Consider the following 14,392-nt stretch of genomic DNA (forward strand, 5'->3'; position numbering starts at 1 on the left):
ATATCATCACATTGGATGTCTCTGTTGATTAGATGGCGCTTTTCACCTCAAGCCTCTAAACATTGATCCCTGAACCAATCACTAAATAAGGAATGAGCAGTTGTGTCTGTCTTCACGCATCAGTTACATATAAATAAGATCAACGGAAATTAATATTGTTCTTCCATGGTTTGTTTTAGAAGAAGACACCTGCACATCTCCAAGATCTGAAGATTTTACACCATGAATTATGTTTAAGGTGGTTATAAACACAAAATCAAGTTGCTAGACTTGCCTTTGACAGCTTTATAACAAACAAAGATTCCTTCCTGATGATCATTCTCAAATTTGGGTCAAAACTGATGAACCCAGAGAAGGTGTCTTATCCTTCCCAGAATCCTTTACAACATGATACAACCCTCATTTCATCAAATGATGCTTCTATTACTTTGTACAGGTTCCCTTTGTTTTCATTTTGAGAATACACTGGCTAAACATATGGGTCGATAGTCCAGAAATAAATATATTTTGCAAGATCTGGATGTGCTCTGTTCATGAGGTACTTTTTGTCACTATCGAATTGCTGCACTTGACAGGAAATCAGTACAGAAAATTGAAATGGAAGAAATGCATTATGGGAAGTGTAAGATGTCTTCTCTGCCATGACCTTTGACGAGAAACAGCACTTAAAAGTTCTTCCTGGTTAAGTAGTACAGACCACCTATCACATGCTGAATTTCTTTGTATTTATTGGGTTTTTTTCCAATTGTTCAATACTTTTATTAATGAGGGAAATGGCTACAAAGTGCTCATGGACATTAGTTTTCATCTCCATATTTTTCATGAAGAAACCTTCATAATAGTCTTGCACGCATACCAAATTATAGATATTGGTAATTAGCATGGAAATGTAAAATAAGACCTAATTTCACACAAGTTGAAGATCTTGGAAAAATTGCCCATAATTTTCTGAATTAAATTAAATTTGAGACAGACACAGACTTTACACATTGGGTGCACTAAAAATATTCCAGGCTGATCATGACGAAGGTAATAAATTGCCTTGGGTTCTTTGGTATAAGTTCAATTCCAATTTCACAACGCCAGCTTATGTAATGACTAGAGATAAGACTTGTAGATTATTATGCGACAGCATCTAATGAAAAATATATTAGTCATACATGCAAGACATTTGGCGACATCCAATTAAAGCAAAACCGGTGTGTTATACTATTTATATCTATGTGTATTATGTGTTACAAGCTAATTGTAAAGAACAAGTGACTTTTTGGTATTTTGGGTAAAATAAGGTTGAAACATTTCAAGAGACTGGCAATGGCATACACACAAACATTATATACATGTAGCAAAGAACCATATTGAGTGATGCTGTAGATAAGGTGATACAAAATATGTATCCAGTTCATCAGTTAATATTAACTGATTTTTTTAATTTTTTAATTTTTTTTTAAGTCAAGCATATCTAGGCATTAACAGTTGAGGAAACTTCGGCCAGGCACAAGTGACCTGGTGAAGGGGTCGCTGTAGATAGCTGGAATCAGAACCGACTGTAACAAGGTCTTTAATCGTGGGTCATCTGCCCTGCCTTTACCAGATGAGCCACAGGGAGAGTGGATATGATTTTTTTGTTTTGGTCGTCAGGGAATTGAACCCAGGACCTCTTGCACCAAAGGCAAAGACCCTAACCAGTGTGCCAAGCTGCTCCCTTATGAACTGGATTAAAGATGAAACTTACTATAAAGATGAAGGAGAGCTTGTCAGCTTTATCTCAATATTGTGTTTGTCTCTCATAGTCTGTCTGTCTGTCAGTCAATTTCATGTGTCACATCTTGTCTTTTTATATATTTATTTTACCAATAGAATCTAGGAGTGCTTTTAGCAATGATAACAATAACTGGACAGAGGACAAACTACATATAGGAAGGTTACTTCTGGTCAAAATGTACCTTCATACAAACATGATTGCCTATCAAATAATTTATATTATCTGCCTGTATCAAAGTCATTCCATTTATTAAAAGTTCACTCATCCACAATGCATATTTCAAATATCATCCGAAATAATAATCACTGAATTGTGACAGGCTAGTGGACTGTGTTTGGTTTGGCTCCAGTCAATTTCAAATCATAGCGTTACAAATTGGGAATAGAGCGAGAGTTTTTCACAGGAGTTACAGAATCCTGGTACTCTCATCTATATATTAGCGATGAACACCTGATTTCCAGCTATTTCAATGCACTTTTGACATGCTATAGATAGGTACTATGTATTACAATAAACCAGTCATTCAAATCACCCTTTAAATAGTCCAACCTGATACAATCGGAATTATTAGCATCTAAAAAGTGCTCCATCTAGTTGTTCTAAACATACACATTCATAAACAGTCTTGCAATACCATGGGCTCAGTCGCTTTTATAGTATCCAAAGGAGAGTAGTGACCGCGCTGGTGTGCTTGCTGTTTGCACGCTGCAAGCGATTCTCATGCTATGCTCGACATTTTCGCAAAGCTTAAAAGAGTCTGGTCCTTTTCCTACTGGTGTGTAATTTGATATCTACTGTCTTGACATAAAGGATAGCTAATCAGTAGTAAAGGGGGGACAAGTATCTCAAGTTCAACCCTTTTCCAGGTTTCCGCCATATTGGGTAGCGCCTCGAACTGGCAACAGGAAGAATTTTACGTAACTTTACACAATGTATTAAGACTGGTTTCGAATTCCATTCATGCATGTAGCGTAGCGTGAGTCATCCTATTGGGGGCACAGACCATGATTGGGGCACTGGGCCTGATGGGGGGGGGGGAACAAGCAGTTTGTTGGTAATTTTTCTATGGGATTTCCTAAATTTTCAAATCGATTGGGGGACACATGCCCCTCAACCCCATGATGCTACACAATAAGTATGCTGCCAGTTCAAGACTCGCCCCTCAAACCTGGTGATCGTTCAAATAATAGCTTCATCTGTCGAACCACTTTTGTCTAACCATACTTTTAGGCATTCATCTCATATACATGTAAGTGATACTGATAGCTAGAATGTCTCTCTAGTAGGACTATCTGAATTATCACTAAGCATGAGGTAGAGATGGATGATTGCAAGCCAGTGAAGCCACTATGAATTTGGCGTGGTTTAATAAAAGAGTCATTGCCTTCTCGTTCCATAAGCCGACCACTAACAGCTCTACCAATATCTGCATCCGGTATCATTTCCACAAACCAGGGATCTGTTTTGGAATATGAATCTCTCTCTCTCCCTCTAATTAGAGCTGCTGCACAATAAATAGCAATTGCATGTCCATCAAATTGAAATTTATATTCAAAAAAAGGTTTCCATTAAATTTTACAAATACTTCATTTAATTAACAAGATTTTAAATTAATTATGGAATGTCCATTTTTTTTCTGTTTTAATTTTGTAATCACAGTATATTTGAATATGAAGCACTCATGCCCCATGGCAATTAGTGAAGTCACAGAGGACACGACCAACACTAGAATTCCTGAATTAATTATCATCATGGTCATGATTAAAATTAACGCTCATTATTCCTGGACGACTTTAAAACCTGCAATTTATTTTCACATTTTAATTATTTTGTAAGCTGAAATAAGTTCACATAGTTCAGTTATTAATTATTATTATATATTTTTTTGTTTCTTGCTTTTTCTTTAAACCTACATCAACCAAATGGTCTATGCATCAACCCACTCACTTGGTTGCATCTAGGATTTCCATTTTGCACTATTGTACCACAAAATTTTACCTACTTCAAAGTGCTGTGCAGCATATTCTCTCATAAATAATGCAAGAGAATTTCAATCATCATTTCATCATCTTATGGTGCTTCATGTCAAAATATGTCTGATCATAAAGTCCCTAAGCCTCCATAATGAAGGATGGCCGGCCAATGATGACATATCATTCAACTCCCTTCTCAACCCATGGCTTCCATAAATATTGAAAATAATTTCAAATTTATAAGATAGCGAGATTGAAGTGGCATTTTATTCATTCATTCAAGTTTGTCTTCTGCCCTTCTTCTGTGATCATGATATGAGTGCATATTATCTGGATGAAAAAGGTCATGTGACCTTATCAACCAAAATGTTGCCAAATAGTTTTTTCTTGATCAATTCTGTATATACCGTATAAACTCATAGTTAGCATATGTGCTTCCTATCAAGCGCTTTTGAAAACATGAAATTGTACCTTAGTCCGGTGCTTTACCAACTGAACTAATGTGGTTGAGACACAAATTTGTTTGTATATAACTATGTGTATCGATGATTTGCTTAAACCCTTTACACTTTTGTGGATGGGGCTCTTCATGTTTGCATGTTTTAATAAAAGTGCTCGATAGTAAGCATATGAGAGAAAAAATCTGAAATTTTCTTAAAAGTGACAATTTTTGACCCAAACTTGGAATTTACATGATCTTTTTTCTCTCTCTTTACCAAAGGCATGCAAAACCCAAGATTGGGGCAAGGGCTGGACGTGCCAATACATTTTGATAGCACTTACAGGAACGAAGGTGATTAAAATCAGCTTCAATGTAAGTGCCATCAATCAGCTTTAATTATAATCAGCTTCAATTAAAAATGAAAAAAAAATCTGGAAATGAACTTTACATGCCAATGTCCTCCTTTGTCTAGATTAGATCATAATACAGATCATGGATTCTGCTCTCAAAGCAAAGTCCAAATATCAGACTTTATACCAATTCACTATCAGACATTCTCGTAAATTTCGCTGCAGCTGCACCCTTTCAAACTTTAACAAATCCAATTATTTCACTATAGATGCTACATGATCATACAATTTTGCACACACAAAATTATGGAAATCCTGGTGAAGATTTATTTTATTTTAACCTGATTTGTGCTAATTCAAATATTTCACAATTAAACTGATTAAATTAAAACAAAGGTGACATTGCATTCGGATATCAAGAATATTAATTCAGTACAAAGACTAGTAAACAAATATGTTGGATCTTTGACCTGTTAATAATACATTCTATTTTAGAGACACTAATGGTCAAATTAAGAATGTGTAAACATAACAAGAGTTGAACAAACTGACCTTAGTTAAGGACACTCATATCAGAATGGACCTTAATCTGAGCAACCATTCTTACAATATTGCCATAACACAGACCATTGGAGAACAAAATTTGATACATGTACTAACTTTTAAGAAGCACAATTTCAAATTCATACATTGCTTGCTTCTGCCATCTTTAATTTCTCCTATATTTCTCCTTGGACCCCTCGCAAGCCACGCAGAAGATCACCGACCTGTAGCCACTGGGGTTTCGCTGGCCTGGCCAGCAATTCCGTGGGTATATATGACTTGCATGCGCAGTGGTTTTCATGAGTTTCTGTTGTTAGGGTTGATGGTATAATTATAAGATCCACAATGGTGATTGGAGCAAAATATTGCATTCTTCTCTGGAACAGAGTAAATACCTTTTCTGATGCACACATTGCAACACTGAAAGAAATGGATCCAATATGTTCCCATGTCCAAGAAATCTCATTTATAACCAGACTAATTATCTATGCCTTCATTTGGCAATGGACAAAAGTCAAATTCTAATATTGTATATATCTATTTCTAAATTTAACATTGACTAGCCATTAAATTTGCTATAAACTTCTAAAAGTGCCAACGGAAATTTGACTGGATAACATAACTTGCACCAAGGGCTTTTTCTTACAAAAATGATCCGAACACACTATAGTTTACCTTGTCAAAAACTAAACATGCTCTCTCCAAGGTATTTGCTGAATATTTCATGTATTTGAACACTTTACCTGGCACACCTACCTACATTATACATTTAAACAGTGATACAGCAGAATAACCCTTTATACATATAGTCTGAACATTTATTTTTGACAAATGTGAGTCTAACACTGCTAGCTAAATGGAATTCAAGTTATCAACATTTGTATGAAAAAATTGCAATACTGACATTATGTAGCGATTTTTGCATTATTAGAATCCCAATCACGCATGATTTCATCCCTTTCCGAGGATCCTAGAGATGCGTTAGCCTCGTAATAACTTGACTTGCTCCAGTGCATGCTAACTTTGCTGTTCTTGTGAGCGCTGAGCGCACCTATGCATAATTATGATCCACAGCCATCGCAATTTTTTTCTTAGGCGTCTTCATCAGTCACTCCCTTCGCTTGCTCGCTCGCCAACTAGTTCAATATTCTGGCGTGTACATGGATGTCATCTCGCAGTGACCTTAAATTGTACTTTGGCTAACAAGTCAAACATAGGTAGGGATTGATTTTATTTGCTTCAATTGTAATTTTACAGAGAAATATGACACACTTTTCAGCACAAGTATACACAAATGCAAACATACAAATCCTGGAAGGTGACATAAAATAATACCTTTCAAAATTGAAATCTTTCAAAAAATATTTTTGGCATTGCAAGTTCCTGCTCTATCAATATGTGACATGGCCGAATAAAATGATTGATTTAAAACTAAAATTGATTTGGGGCATGATCAAAAGTTTGTTCAATTAATTTGTATTTAGATTTCATCAGCAATATAAATAGTCATATCTCTGGCAAGGTAAAGTCCAGTTTTGATCAAATTTACAAGCAGGTGCGCTCAATACAGATTTAAAGGATTTTTGTAAAAAAAGACATACAAAAAATGGCTTGGTCTTGTCATATATCTTTACTTTAATCACTACAATGAACAGTCCATGATTGCACTTTCTCCAGTTTTACAAATTACAAGCCAATAATGCATATTTTACATGTATACAAAGATTAAATCAACCCAAAGACAGACGCTGCATAAGATTTCATCATCCAGTACTGACCTGTTTTATATCCGATCCACCACCTGGCCTCTCTCTCCCGTGCCACCCTTCCATTTGTATTCTCTGCACGGTACCACTCCTATCAAGACGTGTGCACGTACCCGACAACACCATCGCATGCTCTAACGGCAGCTGACCACTCACGACATGTACTTATTTCAGTGAGTCAGTGCACCGATTGAATGAAGATCGGCTCACTCGCTCGCTGATCAGTGCCAACTAGCTTCGATGCTGTACAAGGCATCTTATTGGTTTAAAGGTGTCTTATCACTATGCAAATTCTAATGGCCAAATTTAATATTCCTACATATATGGTCACAATTCACCTGACTGGGTCACTGGTACGGTGGTAGTATAAAATTACGAATATTAAATTAGTTATGTAAAGTTCACAGGGCCAGATAAAAAATTGTATTTGTAGTTAGTCCCGGTTTTATACCTTTAATTGAATTATCATCAATTATTGAGATAAATGGTTAAAAAAGGTGTTAGACTATTATTAAGTCATGTGAATTACAATATTATTATGCAGTGATTATTTAATAATCAGAATGTTCATGATTTAATGCAATGAATCTTAATATATTAAACATTCTCTCTTTTTTCGCAATCTGTACATGGGTGTGCAACTTTCCAATAGGCATTGCAATTGGGATTCGTACTTCTAATCTGGTACAGAGCTCATAATACCCCTCAAATGCCGATCATTAATACCTCACAATTGACTGCTAAGTGCGTAATTGTTCCAATCTTGCACATAAATAACCCATATTTGCATATTGTTTCTTAATGCACAAACAGGCATTAGTAACCACTAAGGCCACTCACAGTCAATTTTGAGTTTCCCGTCACATAATTTCTGAAAACAAGTGAGGTAACTTTTTCATTATTCATTATTCATTATTTTTCTGCCTTTCATTATATGACCAACACACATATAAAATGTGTTGTTATTTGCCGCTCACTCACTTGAAGATGGATGTTTAGCCCAAATGAGATTCAAAAGTATATTAAAAAGAGTCTGCAAGGTTGACAGCAAAATGTATGTTTTGATTTTGATTTTTCCACTAAAAATAAAGGGATATTCATAATTTTTTTTGCAAATATAACCAGTTTTTATCGGTATTTTTTGGAAAATCACAATAATGAATTCAAGTGAGGGTCAGAAAATGAAGTGAGGGCGGGTGACGGGAAACTCAAAATCGACTTTCCTTGGCCTAAACCACCAGAAGTAAGTCTGCATACTTGTGGATCACATATTAAATGTGCATTAAAACAGTAAACGAAAAATACATTTTCAATATAGACGTTTAAGCAATAAAACTGTTATTTTCATGAAACAAATTTGTAACATGGCCATCATGAATGACAATAATAACTTTACATCACATCATTGTATGAAATCATCGGCTTTGTGTTGGGTCTCTGGCCTGAGTGGCCTCTGCATTTTTCAAAACAGATAAAAGACCTCTTTCCTTCCAACATCACATAGACCAAGTTCACTACTCTGTGCACTCACCATGCTCACAGTACTTTGCTTAATGAAACCTCATCCTTTAATTTGAAGGTCAATTTTAGTTTTATCATACTGGTCAAAGCAGGCTCTTGAACTTTGCACTGGGGTATAAGATTGTTGTTGTAAGCCTTTAGCAGTCTCTATTGATATAGGTCAATGTGTGTTTCTTTTATGCAACTTTATTATGAATTCTCCCTAGGCTACTCAGGTATTTCTAGATTATTTTATTTTTCATCATCATTTGTGATCATTAATTAATTTTTTTTCTGGCTAGAGATGAATTATCTTCAATCCCGTAATGAATAATTGGCCAGAATTTAACCAAAACTTACTAATAATTGATGAGAACAAAATAATGAATTTAACTTAAAAAGTTAAGATATTCCACTGTCCTACTTCTTGACTTGTGAATAATTAATATTTTGTTTGAGCCAAGATGGCCGACAATCAATATTGCAACGAACTAAAAATTCACAATTTTGTAATATACAACCATAGATGAAACAGGTATAGATAACTCACCAACAGGCAAAGTACCTGTGCTTTGTATGCAATGAGAATTCTTGCATATTCATGAGGGCCGATCATTCATCATGAAACAGGTATAGATTGCTCACCATCAGGCAAAGTCCCTGTGCTTTGTATGCAATGAGAATTCTCGCATATTCATGAGGACTGATCATTCTATCAACCATATCTAATAAATCATGCACACATTGCTTGCCTTCGCATTTATGCTATAGAGCATTGCATACCTTCACTTTTACATGAAAAGTCGCAAACAATACGCGGTATAGCATAGCAATTTTGTCTGTCCCACATCATGGAATGATTTGTCCTCATTTAAAACAAATGATGTGGGGACTTAGCCAGTCTGTAGTTAGACTCTGCATACAACAAACTTCAATTATTGTTTTTAAACTGTCACGGATCATGCCCTTTAAAAAAAATATAATTTTTATCCTTTTATGATGAAGTATTCTAATGTCCCTTTTAAGTTTACCTAGCCTATGACACTAATATTGAGTATTGAACCACCTACAGATATAAGTTGAATTAAAGGGCGCAAGGTGTACATTTTCTAAGGAGAACTTGATACACCACAGCTCCATCCACTTAATTAAAATCCACTGGCTTCAGGCTAGAGTTTAAGTACACCATGCAATAGATCTTTATGAGTAGTCCAACCTCATGGACTTTTTCCAGGGCAATCTTGTGAAAACAGCTATTACTGTATAGACGAATCCAACAAGCCAAGTCATGGTCAGGATTTGGTCAGCCATCTTTGGGTCCCCGCAACACCAAAAACCCGCTTAAAAATCAATGTTACATTATTTTGTGTTGTAAACTGTCATCATTCTTTTGTCTACGTGTAACACAGGTGATACAATGCAGTTTAAAATTCCCTCCAAAGGCCGCATTATTTCACATTTTAGGTAAGATTGAGCCGACGGGGACCCAACTTTGGCAGCCATTGAGGTATAGGACTGCGTGAAATTAGATTCGTCTATACTGTGTGAGGAAAGGTTTGGTCAAAACATTTTCCTCTCATCGGTATATCATCCGCACTGAGTTTGATTCCGAGCAGTGCCGTAAGAGAGGAAGGTTGCAGATCCATGACCATCATTACAGCTTTTTCTCTTCGATTATCCAGTTTTCCTTCTGCATTTTAAAATCAGACCTCTTTCCATATTCTTGTCTGAGCCTGATCTTATCCGGTTCTCTTTGATGACATGTAGCTGCAATAAATAATTTAATCCCAAAACACCCCTCCCCTTTTGCGCACACCACTGACCCTTCACAAGCGAATACTAAAATTAAAACCTTACATAATTTTTACCTAATTTATGCACATCCATCATGGTTAGACTACTACAAGGGTGTGGCACTAGGTTCCTAGCATCCTTACAAACAAGCAGTCATCCTTCCAAGCAAGCTTGCAACCGTTAGTGATAATACATGAATCTTATCTGCCAGTGTCTTTATGCTTGAATTGAGTTACCAGTTTGGAGTGACTAGTTAACATATTCATCCCTAATAAGCGAGGTACTTAAAATATGGGTTTGTGATTGAGCCAGCTTTATAGTTTGTTTTCATATAAAATTGAGATTGAAGTAGCACTCAAAGCTGCACTGATAGTGATCTGCAGATCACTTTTCCGCTTGCACTTGTTCTTCTTCTGCTTCATTAGCCCTACTAGAGGGCCTTTTTTAAACACACTATACCCCGAGAACCGCTAAAACCCAGTGATAGCTTCATCTGGACTCAGGGGGGAGCAGTCACTGAATTTAGCACTTCTCGGGATACAACACAAATTTTTAGGGATTGCCATGATCAAAAGGCCCTATAGTAGGGCTACTTCATATTAGAATTGCGTCCATTAATAAATTGATCCAAGTTTATCTCATAATATCAAACGCTACTTACAGCCAACATTTTGAGGAAGATACGGTCAAGTAAAAATTATACATGTGTCTCACACACAGTTTTGATTTTGTGAGCTCTAAATATGCATAATATACCAACATATCACCAAGACTATGCATCGGAAACATTTCAGCTGCCTGTCACATTATATATGACAAGTTATATTTGCCCATCTCATATCAAGAAAATAGTACCGTATTCGTCCGAGTATAGTCCCATGCTCGAGTATAATCCCACCCCCATTTTTCGAAAAATTTCAGAAATGGTAAAAAAAAAAAAATTTTTTTTTTTTTTTTTTTTTTTGTTATTTTTTCGGTTTGAGTGTCCCTGGACCTAGACCTAGATGTAGGATCATTCATGGTTGACCTAAAAAAAAAAAAAAAAAAAAAAAATTTCAAGATATTTTGTATTTTTAATATGAAAATTGATAATTTGTATTCATGTCATACTCTATTAATGATTTCAAAATGCATTGAATTTGAATGCATTTTGAAATCATTAATAGAGTATGACATGAAAACAAAGTATCAATTTTCATATTAAAAAATACAAAATATCTTGAAATTTTTTTTTATTTTTTTTTTTTTTAGGTCAACCATGAATGATCCTAGCATCTAGGTCTAGGTCCAGGGACACTCCAAAACCGAAAAAAATAAACTTAAAAAAAAAAAAAATCTGATCTTTTTGTATACCGTATGTTTTATACATTTTGCACTTATTATAACTAAGCAGGTCAAATTATCAAGATAATCAGGAGAGCAAGATGATGCTTTAATTCACACCGATGACATCCCAAGAGATAATTTAACCTTATCCAATGAGCTACTTGTGAGGTTATTTACATCATCTTCTAGACAAGGCGGTTCTCGAACCACGAGTCTCGCCTGCTTTCGCGATTACTTTTGGTAGAGGTAAATGAATTTGGTGGTTATCGGCTGGGCACGATTATCTGGCTGATGGTGACCGTACCCATCAAGTTTCATGCCCATGCAACAGGTTTTACTAATTTGACCTCAGATTACCCTGGTGACCCTGAAATGACCTTCCTAAAATTTGGCTTTAAATGTTGACTGTACCCACCGAATTTCATGCCCATCTAAAAGTTTTTACTAATTTGACCTCAGATGACCCCTGGTGGCCTGGAAATGACCTTCCAAAAATTTGGCTTTAAATGTTGACTGTACCCACCAAGTTTCATGCCCGCACAACAGTTTTTACTAATTTGACCTCAGATGACCCCTGGTGACCTCAAAATGACCTTCCAAAAATTTGGCTTTAAATGTTGACTGTACCCACCAAGATTCATGCCCGACCAACAGTTTTGACTAATTTGACCTCAGATGACCCCTGGTGACCTCGAAATGACCTTCCAAAAATTGGGCTTTAAATGTTGACTGTACCCACCAAGTTTCATGCCCGCACAACAGTTTGTACTAAATTTGACCTGAGATGACCCCTGGTGACCTTGAAATGACCTTCCAAAAATTTGGCTTTAAATGTTGACTGTACCCACCAAGTTTCATGCCCGCACAACAGTTTTTACTTAATTTGACCTCAGATGACCCCTGGTGGCCTTGAAATGACCTTCCAAAAATTTGGCTTTAAATGTTGACTATACCCACCAAGTTTCATGCCTGTACAACAGTTTTACTAAGTTGACCTCAGATGACCCCTGGTGACCTTGAAATGACCTTCCAAAAATTTGGCTTTAAATGTTGACTGTACCCCTCAAGTTTCATGCCCATACGACAGTTTTTACCAATTTGACCTCAGATGACCCCTGGTGACCTTGAAATGACCTTCCAAAAATTTGGCTTTAAATGTTGACTGTACCAACTAAGTTTCATGCCCATACGACAGTTTTTACTAATTGGACCTCAGATGACCCCTGGTGACCTTGAAATGACCTTCCAAAAATTAGGCTTTAAATGTTGACTGTACCAACCAAGTTTCATGCCCATACGACAGTTTTTACTAATTTGACCTCAGATGACCCCTACATGACCTCAGTGACCTTGACGCACTAACCAATACAAACCGGTTCTGTCTCGGGTCAAGATGCACCCACCCACCAAGTTTGAGGAATGTGCGACTCATAGTCTCCGAGAAAATAGGCGGAAGGCAAACTTTAACCAAAACTTTAACCAAATTTGTCACATACACACACACACACACACCCCCACACACACATACGCACGGAAAAGTGATTATATAGTCTCCTGCCTTATCAGGCGAGACAAAAATGAGGTGAGGATGGTTGCCAAGTCAACAACATCTTTCCTGTGCTGATTCCGATGGGGCAGAACACAGATCCTGTTCTTTCCAGGATCTGTGGCCAGAAATATGGAGACAGGAGATGAGACTAATTATCCAAGTAAATGTATGTCACCGTGGTCTGGGGCGGACATTTTATAAATGAATTTAGTAGAGCAGCAAACGACACCACTTGCATTACTTACATTCCAGATGTTAACTCTACATCATATGCAAAATTTGAGTAAAAATGAACGAGTCCGTTTTATTTTAGGGCCATTTGTCTATAACTGGTCTTTACATGTAGCCCTATGGAGAGAGTGCCTGTTGAGGGCGCTTATAACCCCATTTTAGGAACAAAATGTGATTTTTTTTTTTTTTAAACGGATACGTGCGAATTTTCTAAAATTTTCAGAGTATGTAGTATGAACATGTAGAAATATAATCAAGTAGTTGCCCTTCCTGCTCTTCTCCGAAAAAATAAAAAGTCCTATACCGCAATGATAATGAAACCTAGGTGATGTAGGTATAAGAAGGCAATGCTTATCAGCATGTTTCTACTGAACGAACAGTTGACAATGAATGCGAGGTAATTCGGGGTGATGCATAGAATATTCAGTAACAGCCCCAGTAGAAACAGATAAAGGGTGATGCGGGATGATGCAAATGAACTTCATCGTCAACGGTCAACCATCTTTGGAGGTGGTTAATATTGGTCGATACGTGGTGACGTTCGCAGTAGAAACAGTTCGGGTGATAACACATTCATTGATTCAGATACTGATGATGCAGTGTACAAGACAATACCAACTGGAGCACACTGGGTGAGATACAAGATAGATGTAATGAAATCCATTATCCTGGCAACTAGGATATATCGCACAGGGTTGCACACTCAGCGCAACAAAGACTCATCTCCATCAGTGCATTTATACACATCATTACCCAGGGGAGTTAATAGATCTATGAGTCTTTGTTGCACTGAGCCCTTGATTTACCTTTACCTTACCTATAATATGTGTAAAATAATTCACTTGTGGATGGATAATGCACCTTTAAGTTTAACTAAGAACCCTCTTGGCAGGTCATCAACATGTTTTTGATCTTATGTGGTCATATACTAAAGTCTTCTTCTACTCTCAGAGATTAAAATGGTAGTATAAGGACTACCTGGGGATATTAAGGACTTTATTTCCTCAAGAAATTTTTGTATGTAAAGCTTTTCCTTTATTATAATCTGGTTGAAGATGCAAAACACTGATGAAATGCATGTAAGAATCACCTCAAGCATGTCAAGTCGAAATTACTTACTTCCTAATCAATTCTATTGTGTTATGATGCATAT

General features: G+C 36.4%; 1 protein-coding gene across 4 annotated transcripts in view; it reads right to left on the reverse strand.

Moving 5' to 3' along the window:
- LOC140156748 (protein kinase C iota type-like) overlaps positions 1-14,392 on the reverse strand; it is a 135,428-nt gene that overhangs the window by 96,804 nt on the left and 24,232 nt on the right. The window contains exon 1 of one of the 4 annotated variants that reach the window (XM_072179702.1): positions 6,852-6,997. The exons of the other annotated variants lie outside the window; for them this stretch is intronic. The gene's annotated coding sequence lies outside the window, so the exon portion shown is untranslated. Of the gene's footprint in view, positions 1-6,851; positions 6,998-14,392 lie in introns of those variants that run through there. 4 annotated transcript variants of the gene reach the window in all.

Source organism: Amphiura filiformis, chromosome 7 (assembly GCF_039555335.1).
Source record: "Amphiura filiformis chromosome 7, Afil_fr2py, whole genome shotgun sequence".
NCBI classification, from domain to species: Eukaryota; Metazoa; Echinodermata; class Ophiuroidea; order Amphilepidida; family Amphiuridae; genus Amphiura; species Amphiura filiformis.